General features: G+C 43.6%; 1 protein-coding gene across 1 annotated transcript in view; it reads left to right on the top strand.

Moving 5' to 3' along the window:
• Positions 1-4,908, top strand: part of LOC106815779 — a 53,315-nt gene that overhangs the window by 15,020 nt on the left and 33,387 nt on the right. The gene's annotated exons all lie outside the window — the stretch shown is intronic.

Raw genomic sequence — 4,908 nt, forward strand, 5'->3', positions numbered from 1 at the left:
GAGAGAGAGCGAGAGAGTGAGAGTGAAATGGCTGGGGAGAGAGAGGGAGAGGGAGAGGGGGAGAGAGGATAGAGATGAGAGAGAGAGGTATGAGAGAGAGTTGACATGTTAAGATAATGTAGAGCTGGATAAAGGAAAGGAGATGCTAAATTATAAAATACACTTGCAAGTTTGGACGCTTGTGCACGTGTCATAACAAGAACCCCTCTTTCAAACGCGACTACCCAGAGCAATCTTGTCTTGTGCACTACTCAGGATGGTTACAAGTCCAAGTCCAGCTTCTATGGAACAAACCACGTACGGCTGCAGCGTTATGGTAGTGCCTTGTGCGTACATTTATAACGATGCAGGAGTTGCTATATATAATGCAATTCCACTAAAATGCATAAATCTGCATTCTCAACAGAAGGTGCATGCAATCTCCCAGGTGAAACACTGTCAGCGCACTTTACTATAACGTGCTATGTAGGGACAGTGATATTCCGCCATCGCGGAAAACTGACGGAGAACACGGAAACGGCCATTGGAAACGGCAAAGCTGTTTTCAAACAGAAAAACGCAGAAAACGTAATTTGAACATATTACAACATAGAAATTTCAATAAAATGAAAAACAAACAGTTGACAATAGCATTCGTAATGATATGGTTTACATTCAGACAAGTTTCAGAGCAAAATGACTTACAATTACGACTTTTGGTAGCCCTGTGTTTCGGTGCCGGTTCCGGTTTCAAAGGTTGTACCAAATACTTTTTTTTCATGCAAATATATATGTAAACGGAATTTTGCATTTTTGGTGTGTACAATCTCTATGGCAAAACGGAATTTCCATTTTTTCTTTACTTTGGAACGGAATTCATGATTTTCCCAAACGGAAAAGGCAATTTTTTGAAACGGAAAATCACTGTCCCTACTAGCTATGCCGTACTATTATCGTGTCATATATATCCTAATTCCTATAGATCAGGGGTTCTTAACCTGTGGCATGGACGGGCTTCAGGGGGTCCGTGAACCAGGCACATGCAGAATTTTGTGTGTACATGTGCTTATGTCTATTTTTCTGGGAAGGGTCCATAGCTTTCACCAGATTCTCAAAGGGGTCCATGACTCAAAAAAAGGTTAAGAACCACTGAGTTATAGGCCTAGATAGTGTTTGGGCTGGTCTATACTTGCTACTGGCTTACTATGCCGTTAATTGTTGACTACTTGTACAGTAGACTTGACCTTTTCTGCATACATGTGCATTACGGTAAACAAACATTGTTAATCTGTTTTCTGTCGGGCTCGATTTTTCATTGATTGTATGTTCATGAAATTTCTTAAACTGTGGGTTAAAGTTAACTCGCAAAACCAAGTCACATGTCAGTGCACACGTCTCATGGCATACTGGCTTCTGTTAAATGCTGTCCGATTGCAAAGAAATGCCAGTTGAGATTAGGCCTTAGAAGAAGTGTATGCTGAAAGATTCAGTTTGGTTTGACCGTTAGAGGATGAACATATTTTATATCTTTAAAACTGCATGTTCAGCTTTTGCTGTATTCGCATGGTTAATGACACTTGAAAAGCTCATTCTTCCTTTAGTGTGCCTTTAGTCTACATTTAAATGCACTCTACAGAGTTATGGATCACTTCAATAGCCAACAGACATCTTAGCTTGGTTTATATACCCATAATTTTTTTGCAGTGCAGTATGTGAACGAGAGGGTTGAGTCTATTCTTTGGTATTATACTTATAGTGAACACAAACACCAGTTTACATGTAAGACTGAGAGAAGTCTCTACTCTTGGCACACTCATTTACAGTTACACAGACTTGTAATTATTGTATCCCCCGCGACGAAGTCGGCGGGGATACTATGGTTTCATGTCTGTCCAGCCGCCGCCACCGCCGCAGACACTTTCCCTTCCGCTCTATAACTCGACCCCTAATTGACCTAGCGTGACCAAACATGGTCTACTTACACATCATGGGGAGAAGGTGCGCAGCGTACCAAAACCAGGTCACTACGACCTTTATTTGACCTTTACCGTGACCTTGATCATATTTCCCTTCCGCTCTATAACTCGGCCCCTAATTGACCTAGCGGGACCAAACTTGGTATACTTACACATCTTGGGGAGAATGTGTGTCGCGTACCAAAACCACATCACTGTGGCTTTTATTTGACCTTGACCATATTTCCCTTTTGCTCTATAACTCGGCCCCTAATTGACCTAGCGTGACCAAACTTGGTATACTTACACATCTTGGGGAGAAGGTGTGTCGCGTACTGAAACCAGGTCACTGCAACCTTTATTTGACATTGACCTTGACCTTGACCTTCATCTTATTTCCCTTCCGCTCTATAACTCGGCCCCTAATTGACCGGGGAGAAGGTGTGTCACGTACCAAAACCCCTAATACCCCTTTTATACTGGGGGTTATCCCGCTTCAGGTCACGACCTGAAGCGGGATAACCCCAGTATAAAAGGTCGAAACATACTTAGCCCAAACTAAAGTTATTTCGCTCTAGGAGGTGGTTCAGGTGCGATTCAGACTCGAGCTAACGTCAGTATAAAACTACTTATCCTGAGCTAAAGTTATCCCGCTTCAGAAGCGGGCTAAAGTCGTGCGCAATATAAAACGACTTATCCCGAGCTAAAGTTATCCTGCTTCAGCAGTTTAAAATTCTTATCCCGAGCTAAAGTTATCCCGCTTCAGAAGCGGGCTAAAGTCGTGCGCAATATAAAACGACTTATCCCGAGCTAAAGTTATCCCGCTTCAGAAGCGGGCTAAAGTCGTGCGGAGTATAAAACGACTTAAATATCTCGAGCAAAAGTTATCCCGCTTCAGAAGCGGGCTAAAGTCGTGCGCAGTATAAAAGGGGTATAAGGCAATCAATTTTAACATACTTGCACATCTCAGGCAGATGAGTTGTGTAACAAACCTTTGTCTTTGTGACTTATTTAACTTTACCTACCTTCTACGTCCTTACAGAGATATTTCATTCATACTAAATCACGGGGGATACATGTAGTTGGCGACAACTGCCCTTTCTAGTTATAAATAAATTACAATTATTTTTATTATTATTAACAAGAGCACCAACAATAGCTGCGTTCACACGATATACACGGCCTCGCTGGTTCCGTACTTATCTGGTGCTGAATTCGACTGAAATACCGTGCTAAGACAACCCGGAGCATTCACACGAGAATCGAGGCATAGCTGGCTAGGTATAATATAGACTGGTACCCGGTCGACAGTTCCACACGCCACACTAACGTCATGTAGCGAATGGGTACCAGTCTAGGTAAGCGCACTACAGTTTCGCAATTCGAAATTGCGTTCACACGACAGACAATACGCGGCCAGCGTGGTGCCGAATATACGCGGCTTATTCAGTACCGTACTGAAATACGCGGCTTACTCGGCGCGAAATGTGATTCCGCGCTGAGTAAGCCGCGTATTTCAGTACGGTACTGAATAAGCCGCGTATATTTTTAGCGTGTGAACGCTCAAGTACGGTACTGAAATCCTCGTGTGAACGCAGCTTATAATTTGATATCTTTAATTCTACACATAGTATACATTTTCTTATTTCCGAATTCCAGTTAGGTTGGAACGTACATCTCTTGATCTTTCCATAACGCCCTGAGCATCCTGACCTGAGCACAAACTCTCCATTCGTGAATAATTATTTATGTTATACATTTATTATATCAGACGTACATTGTAATTTGTATTTGTCATATATGAAATCCGTAGTATTTGTCATACTAAATCAGTAGAATTTGTCATACGAAATCAGGAGTATTTGTCATACTAAATCAGTAGTATTTGTCATACTAAATCAGTAGAATTTGTCATACGAAATCAGTAGAATTTGTCATACTAAATCAGTAGTATTTGTCATACTAAATCAGTAGTATTTGTCATACGAGTACAGCAGCAGTGGAGCTGGTAGTGATTCTTTTCGTCTTGGTCACGTGTTGGTTCGAGAGCCTCACTAGACTGCAATTTATTACGTACACGTAGGTGGCAGCACACTCCAGCCAGGAGATTTTTACAATATCATGTTCGGGCTAAATATTCTTAACTCTTTCTAATTCGCGGTGGTCTCAACCGCTTGACCGACAGAAAAGCAACGATACGTACTGCCAAGTCACTTTAATATGGCGCTTTTCCATGAGGAAAAACGATGCTAACCTAGCTCTCTCTCTCTCTCTCTCTCTCTCTGTCTCCCTCGCTCGCTCTCTCTCTCTCTCTCTCTGTAAGCAGTCGTCTGCGCCGCTGTTGGTTCCCGTAGATGCCGCAGAGTGTGCAACACTTTGCACCGCCACTGCCGGCTTGCGTAGACAAAAAATGCATTGAACAATTATGCTCAGCGGTGCGTGCTGCATGCTTCAGCCGCTGCAGACAGCCAGCGGTGTTCCAGCCAGTATGTCTGGCTTTGTACTGCACATGCTCGATGCAGCTGTCTGGAGCGTGCACGCTGTACAGCCTATACTACGTTGCTGGCCCTCGCTCTCTCTCTCTCCCTCTCTCGCTCTCTCTCTCCGCGTACTGCGCAGCGGCGGCAGGCATTGAATAGATATTTAACCTGTCACGCTGGCGACGGCCGTCAAACTGTGCATCCTCTACGTCTCCATCTCTGTCTACGAGTGCAAGTGAATGCATCCCAGGGAGCCGGTAGATAGGCAAGAGCAGGAGAAGCGAAGCTGGACGAGACTCGGTAACGTGTGTATGTGTGCGCGTGCGTGCATGCGTGCGTGCGTGCGTGCTCGTGTGTGCGCGTGTGTTTGTAAGGGGTAAACAATGGTAACTAGAGCACTCGGAGAGCACAGACCTCCGCCAAGGCAGCTCAATTCTCTCACTGAAAAATTTTATTAATTAATTTATTAATTAAATAATTAATTGGATCCGGAT

This window comes from Priapulus caudatus, unplaced genomic scaffold (assembly GCF_000485595.1).
Source record: "Priapulus caudatus unplaced genomic scaffold, Priapulus_caudatus-5.0.1 Scaffold1199, whole genome shotgun sequence".
In the NCBI taxonomy this organism is placed as follows: domain Eukaryota; kingdom Metazoa; phylum Priapulida; class Priapulimorpha; order Priapulimorphida; family Priapulidae; genus Priapulus; species Priapulus caudatus.